Consider the following 13,237-nt stretch of genomic DNA (forward strand, 5'->3'; position numbering starts at 1 on the left):
CTCTCTGACCTGCTTGTTTTGATGTCTCTCTCTCTCTGACCTGCTTGTTTTGCTGTCTGTCTCTCTCTGACCTGCTTGTTTTGATGTCTCTCTCTCTCTGACCTGCTTGTTTTGCTGTCTGTCTCTCTCTGACCTGCTTGTTTTGCTGTCTCTCTCTCTCTGACCTGCTTGTTTTGCTGTCTGTCTCTCTCTGACCTGCTTGTTTTGCTGTCTCTCTCTCTCTGACCTGCTTGTTTTGCTGTCTGTCTCTCTCTGACCTGCTTGTTTTGCTGTCTCTCTCTCTCTGACCTGCTTGTTTTGCTGTCTGTCTCTCTCTGACCTGCTTGTTTTGCTGTCTGTCTCTCTCTGACCTGCTTGTTTTGCTGTCTGTCTCTCTCTGACCTGCTTGTTTTGATGTCTCTCAGTCCAGCTCATGCAGCTGCAGCCACTCACCAAGGTTCTAGCGTCGCCCGCGAGCTCCTCATCCAATGAGAAATTGGCCGCTTTTGCTTGAATTCCACCATTCAGCGCGCTTGTTATTGCCGACTTCTGGCGGGCCAATCAGCGCGCGCAGACCCATCCGGCGCCAGCCAATCAGGGGCTTGGCGCTGCGAGGGCGCGCATGCGCAGACCGGCGGGACGCACCGGAATACAAGATGGAGGCGGCGGCCGAGCAGTGAAGCGGAGGCGGGAGCGGGGGTAACACAGGGCGCTGTCGCTCCTCACACATAATAGGGCAGGTACAGCGGACGAGCACACCATCGACACGCGTGGCGCGATGAGCGCGGCATTGGACACCTCACCAGCGGCCCGTTACAATGCGCCCGGCCGTGTCCGAGCGGAGGAAGCGGCGCTGGCGGCGGCGCAGCGTTTGGCTGTAGCAGGCATCCGCCGCCATCTTGGGGCTTGTTGTTGTGAGCCAGTCCGAGGGAACCAGCGGCCTACGCTCACTCTTTATTGCTTCAACTCCTGCTCTGCCTGCTCAAACACCATCCTGTCGCTGCCAAGGCATCGAGTGAGCAGCGGCCCTGGGCCCTGGTCTCCCCTTCCTGCTGCTCTCCTTCTCCCGCCCTCGGTCAGAGCTCCGGCTGCGGATCTGGGCGGGCGGCATGATAGGAGCATGCGCAGTGTAGAGCCGGCAACACAGCGGCTCCATTGACAACAACGGGGAAAGGGAGGGAGAGACTGAAGGGAGGGATAGAGGAGAGATTGGGGGAGGGGCAGAGGGAGAATTGGGGCTGGGGGGGGTAAGACTAAAAGGAGGGACAGGAATAATGTGTGGGGGGGTAAGACTTGAGAGGGAGAATGTGGGGAAGAGACTGGAGGGAGGGACAGAGGAAGAGACTAGGGATGAGGTGGTGGTGGATGGATGGAGGGAGGGATGGGGAGAGGTCGTGTGAGGGAGGGGTGATTTTTGGGGAGGGAAGCACAAGGGTATTGAGAGGGACAGATTGATGGGCAGTCTGTGCCACCAATAGGTGGCGTGCAGTTCAGAGCATATTCAATTCTCCTGGGACCAGTCCAAAGTGATTCTTCTAAGGGTTTATGTTTGTTTCTGAGCCTGGGAACTTTTAAATTCAGATGTGTTTCTTATGATGAGATTTTTCCCCATGGATCAAGTTAGGTGCATCTTCCCGGTTTCATTTTAACCTCATGAAATCTGGTCTTTGCAATCTAAGTGTGAACTGCCAGCTGTTTGCTTTGTGGTAACCTACAGCATCTTGCTGCCTATGGTACTCTCCTGCTTCATCCTGGCGGACTAACCCTGTCAGAGTTCCTCGGAAATCTTTGCCATAGTGATAGATTTGAGAGTTTCAATGTAAATCACCTGGCCCTTGTATCTAGGTAGAAATGCTGATTGATTATTTGTTTTGACTCTCCCTAATTTATTTGCAATTATCCAAGTAATTATTTATATGGATTATCATTTTTAAAAGCTTTCATATTACTGAGGTTAAACAATCTGGCCTGTAGTTACTTGCATTTTGGACAAGGATGTAATTTTTCCAGTATCAATGGAGGACTTGAAGATTGCACCAATACCTCTGCAGTTTCCATCTTTTCTCCCTCAGCATCTGGTGTATTCTATTCTACTTATCAACCTTAAGTATAACTAGCCCTTTTAACAACTGCCACAGTTTGATAATTTTCAGCCATCTAGTCTCAACTCGCTCCTTTTTCTCTATGGTTTGTGTAGTATCCTTTTCCTTGGTAAATATAGATCCAAAGTGCTTTTGTACCTCAAATGTTAGGTACATAGGATGCCTGTTTGGTATGCAATGAGATTGAGATTCCAAGTTGTTAGTGGTATTGTTTTGCTGAGCTGATTTTGTTGTTTGATTTGGTCTGATGTGCCGATGGGTTGTACACATTCATATCTAGTGTTCTATCTCGGTTTCGCAGTGTTTCCGCGGACATGTCTCTCCGTGCGCCACATAGAATCAGAATTTGTGTCCAGTCTTAATTTGGAATGCAGGTATGAGGTGAGTGGCAAACCTGGGATGATTTGTACTCTGGTCTCATTTCTAACTTGGGTGTCCAATTCCCAGCAGATCTTGGTGAGTATCAGTACCTGGCATCTGCCTGGCAACTGGAAATCAAGATCTATAACCAGAATCTAGTGACTAGTTTTTGAAGTCTGAGCCTACATTATTTAGGTTTGGTTGTTGATGTAAGTTTTGTATTACTGTGTATGTCATATGAAGTGAATTTATAATTGATTAATGCAACATATTTGAAAAGAACCCAAACAGTGTGTGTTTGGCCATTGATATTAGAGGCTGAGCTATAATTCAACCAGTTCTGTTGCCTTTCTGCCTTTTGAAGTTCTGCTCACTGGTGTTAAACAAGAATGATTCCTGCTTTTCTCATGGCAAGAGATGCCATTATGAGAAAATGCTTTTTCGATGTTTTCAATGTTTCAGCATCTCAGTAAATTGTTCTGTGGATCAAACTAGAAAAGTGGCCAAGAAATCTTAGACCATACCATGTGACCAGGCAGGAATAACCCCAGTTGTCAGCTTAAGTCTTTACTTGTCATTGCAAAGGAGCAGTTTATTTAAAATATCCTCCCCTAATATTCATCCTCAGCTTCACACCAGAAATGAAATTCAGTCTGTCAGCTTTGACTCAGTTGGTAGCAGTGTTATCCCCAAGTCACAAGATCCTGGCTTCAAGTCCCACTTCAGGACAAAAGTCAAGGTTAAGGCTACAGTGTAGTAATGACTGAGGATGTCTATTGGATGAGATGTTAAACTGAGGCCCCATCTGACTGCATGGGTGGACATCAAAGATCCCAAGGCACTATTCTGCAGAAGAGCAGGGGAGTTCATCCTGTTATTCTGACCATATTCATCATTTAACATAAGAAAAAAACATTATGATCATGATCACTACTGTTTGTGGGGGGCTGGAGCAAGTAAGCTGCTACATTTCATACATGGCTACTCTTAAACAGACTTAATGTTTTTCACAGTGTGAATGCAAGTTTTTTTTTAGTATGAGCAGTGCATTTAGTGTTTCCCATTCAGATGCAGGGTATCATTGTGTGAAGAATGATATTTACATTAGCTATCCAACAGTTGATGTTCTGATTAAGTTTCATTTCTTCAAGGCTTGAAACTCTTCAATGCAAGATTTTATGGATCATGGAATCTGTCATCATTGACCATGCAACACCAGTGTTATGTTTTGAGGTCCGGGAAATGTGTTTCACCGACACACGACCTAGAACAAAGAACAAAAAAAATTACAGCACAGGAACAGGTCCTTCAGCCCTCCAAGCCTGCACCGACCATGCTGCCTGACTTAACTAAAATCCCCAACGCTTCCGGGGACCATATCCCTCTATTTCCATCTCATTCATGTACTTGTCAAGACACCCCTTAGAAGTCACTACCGTATCCGCTTCCACTACCTCCCCCAGCAACGAGTTCCAAGCACCCACCACTCTCTGTAAAAAATCTGCCTCGTACATCTCTTTTAAAACTTGCCCCTCGCACCTTAAACCTATGTCCCCTAGTAATTGACTCTTCCACCCTGGGAAAAAGCTTCTGACTATCCACTCTGTCCATGCCTCTCATAATCTTGTAGACTTCTATCAGGTCTCCCCTTAACCTCCGTCGCTCCAGTTTCTCCAACCCTCCTCATAGCAAATGCCCTCCATACCAGGCAACATCTTGATAAATCTTTTCTGTACCCTCTCCAAAGCCTCCACATCCTTCTGGTAGTGTGGCGACCAGAATTGAACACTCTATTCCAAGTGTGGCCTAACTAAGGTTCTATAAAGTGGCAACATGACTTGCCAATTTTTAAATTCAATACCCTGGCCAATGAAGGCAAGCATGCCGTATGCCTTCTTGACTACCTTCTCCACCTGCATTGCCACTTTCAGTGACCTGTGTACCTGTACACCCAGATCCCTTTGCCTATCAATACTCTTAAGGGTTCTGCCATTTACTGCATATTTCCTATCTGTATTAGATCTTCCAAAATGCATTACCTCACATTTGTCCGGATTAAACTCCATCTGCTATGTCTCTGCCCAAGCCTCCATCTGATCTATATCCTGCTGTATCCTCTGATGGTCCTCATCGCTATCCGCAAATCCACCAACCTTTGTGTCGTCCACAAACTTACTAATCAATCCAGTTATATTTTCCTCCAAATCATAAACAGCAAAAGTCCCAGCACTGATCCCTGAGGAACACCACTTGTCACAGCCCTCCATTCAGAAACGTACCCTTCCACTGCTACCCTCTGTGTTCTTTGACCGAGCCAGTTTTGTATCCACGTAGCCAGCTCACCTCTGATCCCATGCGACTTCACCTTCTGCACCAGTCCGCCATGAGGGACCTTGTCAAAGGCCCTACTGAAGTCCATGTAGACAACATCCACTGCCCTACCCTCATCAATCATCTTCGTCACTTCCTCAAAAAACTCGATCAAGTTCGTGAGACACGACCTCCCCTTCACAAAACCATGTTGCCTCTCACTAATATGTCCATTTATTTCCAAGTGGGAATAAATCCTGTCTCGAAGAATCCTCTCCAATAATTTCCCTACCACTGATGTAAGGCTCACCGGCTTGTAATTACCTGGATTATTCTTGCTACCCTTAAACAAAGGAACAACATTGGGCTATTCTCTAATCCTCTGGGACCTCCCCTGTAAATTGAGTCTGTGTCTTTATAAACTCTGTTTGTGAACAGAATTCCCACTCACCTGAAGAAGGGGCTTAGAGCTTCGAAAGCTTGTGTGGCTTTTGCTACCAAATAAACCTGTTGGACTTTAACCTGGTGTTGTTAAACTTCTTACTGTGCTTACCTCCCCTGTAGCCAGTGAGGATACAAAGGTTTCTCTCAAGGCCCCAGCAATTTCCTCTCTTGCCTCTCTCCGTATTCTGGGGTATATCCCATCAGGCCCTGGGGACTTGTCTACCTTGATGTTTCTCAAGAACCCCAATACCACCTCCTTTTTGATCTCAACATGAATCAAACTATCTACACATCCTTTCCCAGACTCATCATCCACCAAGTCCTTCTCTTTGTTGAATACTGACGCAAAGTACTCATTTAATAATTCACCCATTTCCTCTGGCTCCACACATAGATTCCCTCCCTTGTCCTTGAGTGGACCAACCCCACTCGAGTAGTGGACCTACTCGAATATTACAAGATAAAAGGCTGTTTACTTGAGGCACTAAGTCTCCTGATTAATAAATATTCTGCCTCACACTCCACCCAGTGTCTGCTGCCCTTTGCTGTTTCTTCGCATCATCGAAACAATGCCACATGTTCTTTTTTTTTTTTTGCTACTTCTCCCTTACTAATGCACTGATCCCATCCTTTATTATCAGCCTAACTCCCACCAGCTTTTCCTCCTTGTCTGCCCTTCTGATATTTAAATGTCACTAGAAAATAATTTTCTCAAATATTTACCTGAGATGCAGCAGGATATTTCTGAGAAATGTGTAGAGTGCAGATTTTAACAATCAAGGAGTGAACCAGGGACAGTAGAGGGGGAAAATGGAGCCGCGAAGAGTTGAAAATTGAGGTTCCAATTTTTTGTGTTCCAATCACAATTATAAATAGGGAACAAAAGTTGGACGGGGAGCTCTCAAGGCTCTCTTTTGAGGGAAAGTTATCAGAGTTTGAAAATGGATCACCACATACTGACTGTTAACTGAAAGTTTCATAGCAGATAAGTGGTGTCCATCAGTGATAGAAATGATGCACCTGCGACTCAGAGCAGCTGGTGTTACTAGTTTAGCATCTAGTTCTAAAAAGGGTTTATTTAAAATAACTGGTTTCCTTTGATAGTTATTTTGACAGAAAAATAAAGTTGTAGGAGTGAAGATTTGTAGATGAGCATTCAAATGCAAGGATGGAGCATGGAACACACTAAGGATTGAATGGTTTTGAGGTTAAACATGTGTTTCAAAAGCGGCATACCAGTTTTATTTACCGCAGTCTGCGTCATGGCTTTCACAGTATTTAAAGGAAAAATATTCTAATGAACTGAAAAGTATAATATTCCATTTCGCTCATTATTCCAGTGTTAAAACTAGATAGAATTATTAGTTTGTGGATGGTATAAATTGGCTGTAGCTCAGGCGTTAAATAGGAACAGGAATAGCCCATTTAAACCTTTAAGTCTCTTCTGCCCTTCAACTAGATCACGACTACTCCTCTACCTCTACACCACTTTCCCATGCTATCCCTTGATATCTTTAACATCTAGAAATCTATCTTGAGCATACTCAGTAACTGCACTTCCACAACTCTGAGATAGAGAATTCCAAAGATTCACTCATCTGAGTGAAGAAATTCCTCTATCTCAGATTAAAATGACCATCCCTTTATTCTGAGATTGTCCCCTGGTTGAGAAACATTCTTTCTGCATTTACCCTATCGCACCCTTTAAAAAATTTTCAATGAGATCACCTCTTATTCTTCAAAACTCTAGAGGATACAGATCCAGTCACCTCGATTGTTCCTCATTGGGTAATCCATCCTCCCAAGGATTATTCTGGTGAACCTCCTGTATACATAATACCTGCATATCCAATGACAAAGCGTGAAGCCCTATTTTCTCAACTAAATGAAATACAAAATTGAGTTTGACTCTTCTTGTGAGCATCAGTTGAGGAAATCTCCATCGATATCTCAGCACTATTATTTGCCCATTTATGCTGACATATTTGTTTACTATTTTGTGTTCTTTGCTTTTGTTGTATTTCAAGGAGACATGGATAACATTTTCAAAAGGTGTCACCTGGATGACTTGCTCGTTGCAGGGTAGGATGAGTTGGAATTTTGAAGACTTGTTCTGAAGTAATATGTTACAAGTAAAAATGTGTTCTCTGATGGTTGGAATTTTGTTTTGGTAATGCTGAACTGATCCATTTCCCAAGTTAGTTGAAGCTGTTTACTGGATCTTTTTCAGCTTGGCAAACTGTAACTAGTGGAGTGCCACAGGGATCAGTGCAATCTATACTAGTGACCTGGATGAAAGGATTTTCAAGCTGGCTTCAATCTTTATAAAAAGATAGGTAGTAAAGCAAGTTGTCAGAAGGGTTATAAATGGCATGAATGATTGGGTAAATATTTGGCAGATGGAATATAATGTGAAATTCATTTTGGCAGGAAGAATAGAAAAGCAGAGTATTTAAATGGGGAGAGAATGCTGCAACTGTACAGGGCATTGTGAGACCACATCTAGAGTACTATGGACAGGTTTGGTCTCCTTATTTAAGGAGAGATATACTTGCAATAGAAGCAGTTCGGAGAAGGTTCACTAGGTGATTCCTGGGATGAAAGGGTTTGAGGTTGCCTTCTGGGGTAAGATTGAGCCTGTCCTTGAGATGAGAAGAACAAGAAGATACCTAAGGAAACATAAGATTTTGAGGGAAGGTGGGTGTCCTCTCATGGGGGAATCTAGAACAAGGGGCCAGAGTTTCTAAATGAGGAATCTTCCATTTAAAATGGGAATGAGGACTTGAAGTTGCTAGTGATCCATGTTCCTATGTATCTGGTGCTATTGGTGGAGGCTATGGGTTTGGTAGATGCTGTTGAAGTAGCCTTGGTGAGCTGCTGTAGTGCATTATGTAGTACACTGCTGACACCGTCTACAACTAGTGGAGGGGATGGATGTTTAACATGATGGATGGGGTGATGATCAAATATTGTTGTTGGAGCTGTGCTCAATCAGCAAGTGGAGAATATTTCATCACACTCCAGACTTGTTCCTGGTAGATGGTGGAGAGATTTTGGGGAGTCAGGAAGTAAGCTACTTGCCACAGAATCCTCAGCTTCTTACCTATAAGATCATAAGAAATAGAAACAGGAGCAGGCTATTCGGCCCTTTCAGCTTGTTCTGCTATTCACTAAGATCATGGCTGATCCAACATTCCTTGCGTCCACTTTCCTGCCCTTTCCTGTAACCCCTGATTCTCTTTCTAATCAAAAATTTATCTCCGCCTTAAATATATACGATGACTCTGCCCCCGCAATGCTCTGTTGCAAGGAGTTCCAAAAATTCAAACCCCTCTGAGAAGAAATTCCTCCTCGTCTCGGTCTTAAATTGGTGCCTCTATATTCTAGGACTATGCCCTCTGGTCCTCAACTCTCATGAAGGGAAACATCATCTCACAATTTACCTTGTCAAGCCCCATAAGAATCCTATATGTTTCAATAAGCTCACCTCTCATTCTTCTAAGTTCTAATGAGCAGAGTCTTAACCTGTTTAACCGTTGCTCATCAGACTGTCCCTCCAGTTGAGGAAATCTCCATCAATATCTCAGCATTATTACTGACTATGTATCTGGGGAATATCCGAGTGATTTTGCTTAACACGGATCTTCATCTGACTGAATTGGCAGATTCTCAACCCACTAAATTTTAGTCCCATTGCGGCTGGGGGAGGGGAAGGAAGAAGGGAGGAGTTTGTGGTGTGAAGGCTGGACATCGCAAATTGGGTTGACCTGGAGGTCATCGGCTGTCCTTTTGATTTGAAGATGATATCTACTCTGGGTCGTGAGTTTCTGCCACGGATCTTCATCTGACTGAATTGGCAGATTCTCAACCCACTAAATTTTAGTCCCATTGCGGCTGGGGGAGGAGAAGGGAGGAGTTTGTGGTGTGAAGGCTGGACATCGCAAGACGTAGTGGGATCCGGAGTGTAAAATTTGTTATTTTTTCCCTGCTTTGCCTTATTAAGATGTTGGGACTCAAAGCATCGTGCAGCTTTATTGAGAAGTCACCAATTGGTAACCTGCTCTACCTGGTCATTAATGTATGTCAAAACTGCTGCACGTTAAGGACTTTAAAAAAAATATCTTTTAAGCTTTTTCTTTGTCCTCCCTGATATGTTGGCCAGTTGAGAAAACAGGACCTGTGGGGTAGACGGTCCATCTGCACAGCATCTAGTCTGTTGAACATGATTTTTGCAAGAGTTTTGCCTGCATGCTTGTGGAGCTGGCTGCAAGAAATTTGTTTGGTGGAATGGGCAGACAAGTGGCAGATAAAATGTTTGATCCCATTTGAACCTGGAGTATGCAGCAAAGGCATTACTGCTGTAATTTCCCTTGTATTCTTATGTGCCTGTGATATACAGCCGAGCAGTATGGTGATGACAGCTGCTTTCTACACCACACCAGGACTTTGGGCTGAGTTGTGGAGATCTATGTTGTCACATGGTCACTGAATTAGTTTGTGGAAGACTGAGCTGGTGCTGCTGATCCAGTGTTGGATTTCCTTGTCAGTGGTGGCCTTTTGAGAGAGGTTGTTGCCAAGCTATGGGAAGTGTGAAACATATTCCAGAGTCTCTGCTTCAAAATGTCTCCTCTTCAACATCTATTTGCTGAGATATTTGGCTTTCCAGCAGTGGGTTGACATGAGTTTTATTTTGGCAACATCCAAGTTTCTTCTATGCGGGATTGAGAGATTGCAAGTCGGACCATAAGACATAGGGGCAGAGTGGGTAATTTGGTTCATTGAGTCTGCTCAACCATTCAGTGAGATCATGACTGATCTGATAATCCTCAACTCCACTTTTCCACCTTATCCCCATAACCCTTGATTCTCTATCTCAGCCTTGAACGTAACAACCCGGCCCCTGAATTCCACAGATTCACTGCCCTCAGAAGTTCCCCCTCATCTCCGTCTTAAACAGGTGATCCCCTTACTCTGAGATTATACACACTGGTCCTAGACTCTCCCACGAGGAATAATAACCCTTGGCATTCTACCCTGTGAAGCTCCTGGGAATCCTATATGGTCTTCTGAACTCCAATGAGCACAGAGTTAACCTCTCGTTAGAAATTCCTCTAGTGTTACAACTTTCTGAAGTTTTTCTCCATTTAAATCATATTCAGCTCCTTTATTCTTCCTACCAAGGTGCATAATTTCACATTTTCCTACATTAGCCACTGAACCTGTCTATATCGCCATAGTAGACTTCGTGTCATCCTCACCAATTGCCTTCTCAGCAATCTTTGTCATTTGCAAACTTGGTAATTAGTTAGCCAATTCTCTATCCCTGCTAATATACTACCCCCCACACCATGGGCTCCTAAGTCTTTGTGTGGCACCTATCAAACACGTTTTGGAAATCCAAGTATATTACACCTGCTGGTTTCCCTTTTATCTTTCCTACTTGTTACCACCTCAAACAATTCTAATAAATTTATCAGGCGTGATTTTCCCTTCATGAAGCTGCTTGATTTCTAATGGACTCTAACATTTTCCCAGTGACAGTTTACTTGCCTATAGTTCCCTGCATTTTTTTCTGTCTATCTCCCTTTTTGAATAAGTGTGGCGACTAGTGGATTAGGGAACATTGGCAGTTTTTCAATCATCTGGGATTTTTCCAGAATTCAAAGATTCGTGGAAGATTACTACCATTGCATCCATTATCTCTGTAGCTACTTCCTTTAATATTTTGGAATGCAACCCATCAGGTCTAGGGGACTTATCAGCCTTTAGCCCCATTAATATATTTTCTCTAATAGTTATTGTATTTATTTCTCCCCCTCCCTTTTGCCCTTTGATTATTTAGTATTTTTGGAATGCTATTAGTGTCTTCCACCGTGAAGACTAACGCACAGTATTTGTTTAACTCTTCTGTCATTTCCTGGTTCTCCATTATTGTTTTCCCAGTCTTTCTCTAAACGGTCTATGTTCGCTTTAGCCTCTATCTTCCTTTTTATATATTTAAAGAAGCTCTTGCTCTCCATTTTTATATTAACGTGCTAGCTTAGCCTTATAATTTATCTTCTCCCCTTTTTTTGTCACCTTTTAGTTGGCTTTTAAAACTTTTCCAATCCTCTGATTTATCACTAATCTTTGCCACATATGTTTGTTCTTTCAGTTTAATGCTATCCCTAATTTACTGTGAAAATCCACTAGTCGCCACACTCTGGCACCTGTTTTTTCACTGAGGGAGAATTTGGCATGGCCAATGCACTTAACCAGCATGCCTTTCAGACTGGGAGGAAACCGGAGCACCTTGAGGAAACCCATGCAGACATGGGGAGAACATGCAGTCTCTGCACAGAGTGACCCAAGCTGGGAATCGAACCCGGGTTCCTGGCGTTGAGGCAGCAGTGCTAACCACTGTGTCGCCCATGGTTGCCGTCTAATTTCATTGGTTATCCATGGTTGATTTATCCCTTTCCTAGAATCCTCCTTTCTCATTGGGATATATCTTTGTTGTGAGTCTACCATTGCTGATCAACCATCTTTCCTGCTAAGCTTCTTTCCCAGTCCACTTCAGATACTCTGTCCTTGTTCTTTTGTAATTACCTTTATTTAAGTTTAGCACAGTTGTTCCTGACATGTTTCTCTCACTCAAACAGAATGCTAAATTCTGCCATGTTATGGCCACTGTGTCATAGAGAATCTTCTACTCTTGAGATTGTTAAACCTGCCTCATTACACATTACCAGATCCAAAATAGCCTGATCCCTGATTAGATTTGCAACATATTGTTCGATGAAACTATCCCAAATACACTGATTTCTTCTTCATGCTACCTCTGCCAATTTGATTTTCCCAATCCGTATGAAGATTCAAGTCACTGTTAGGGGCCAGATCAGAAACTCCAAGTGTATTATGAAGTTAAACTAGGCCCCGACTATTTTTGATTTTGGCATTAGTGTGGGCATAAGGTGTTTTACTCCAGGAGTAAATCTGTTGACCCATTAGGAGGTTTTTATTAAAACAAACTTAACGATACAGTTTAACTATAACAAACAGAATAGCATATTTTTTATCAATTGAAATACTTAAAAATGGCAGGGTATATCATAACTTCCAGCTATCTCTTTAAGCAATATCCTCACAGCAAAACATACAGGCTTATGTGAATTGCCAGTCCTCTTTCAATCCCTTTGGACACAGACACACAGAGACACCTGTCTTCAAACAGAAGAACTCCAGAGAGATAGAGAGAGAAAACACTTCTGGAGAGTGATATATATTTTCTAGCAGGTGCCAGACTTCAATTTCCGCAGAGAGAGGGAAAGAGCTGCTCTTTTCAAAGGCAAACCGCCATTGCCTGCTTTTCTCTCCAAGCTTAGCTCATTCCATTAGCATATGACTCTTCTTGCCAGGCAGCCTAATTAAATCCTACTCTGAAACCCCAGTGACAACCCTGAAAATAACAAAACTGCATTAACTCAAACACTCCAATAATTACGAGCAGTTATTCTTCTGTATGTGGGCTGCTGGTTGTAAACAATTGGCACTGTAATCACAGCTGAAATATCAAACATTCCCCTCACAAGAAACATGACACATACATTTCTTAATGGCACAGTATCGTCACAATTACCCATGATTAAATTTTACATACCGTCGTTGTCTCCTGATTTTCCATCCTACAGCATAGTTAATGCTGAATACTCCCAGGCAAATCCGGTGCAAAGTGGCAACAGCACTGCAGTCACCATAGATCATGAATGTTTGTGGTGGTCGGCTTGGTTTTGGCACAGAGGTGTTTGAGGTGAAAGTTTTATTCCATCGAGGTGGTATTTAATACTGACACCAGAAGTAATTGATCTTTGAAGTGAACAGTCACTGTCAGGGAGATTGTAAATAGAATAGGGACTGTCACACTGTCTTGCCTTGCCTGACCTGGTCCAGATTTTGAAGGTGTGTCTCAGATCTTGCATTGAAGACAGTTGTACTTATCACTATCATGAAGCAATTGCAACATTGAGATGATATTTGATTGGAAAGCAGAACACAGCAGATGC

General features: G+C 43.2%; 1 protein-coding gene across 3 annotated transcripts in view; it reads left to right on the forward strand.

The window, feature by feature from the left end:
* Window positions 1–590: 590 nt before the first annotated feature.
* The window catches only part of pcif1 (phosphorylated CTD interacting factor 1), a 198,167-nt gene continuing 185,520 nt past the window's right edge, over window positions 591–13,237 (forward strand). The window contains exon 1 of one of the 3 annotated variants that reach the window (XM_078236329.1): window positions 591–719. The gene's annotated coding sequence lies outside the window, so the exon portion shown is untranslated. Of the gene's footprint in view, window positions 720–975; window positions 995–2,378; window positions 2,463–13,237 lie in introns of those variants that run through there. The other 2 variants (XM_078236332.1, XM_078236330.1) reach the window with 2 other exon arrangements.

This window comes from Mustelus asterias, chromosome 20, assembly GCF_964213995.1.
Source record: "Mustelus asterias chromosome 20, sMusAst1.hap1.1, whole genome shotgun sequence".
NCBI lineage: Eukaryota > Metazoa > Chordata > Chondrichthyes > Carcharhiniformes > Triakidae > Mustelus > Mustelus asterias.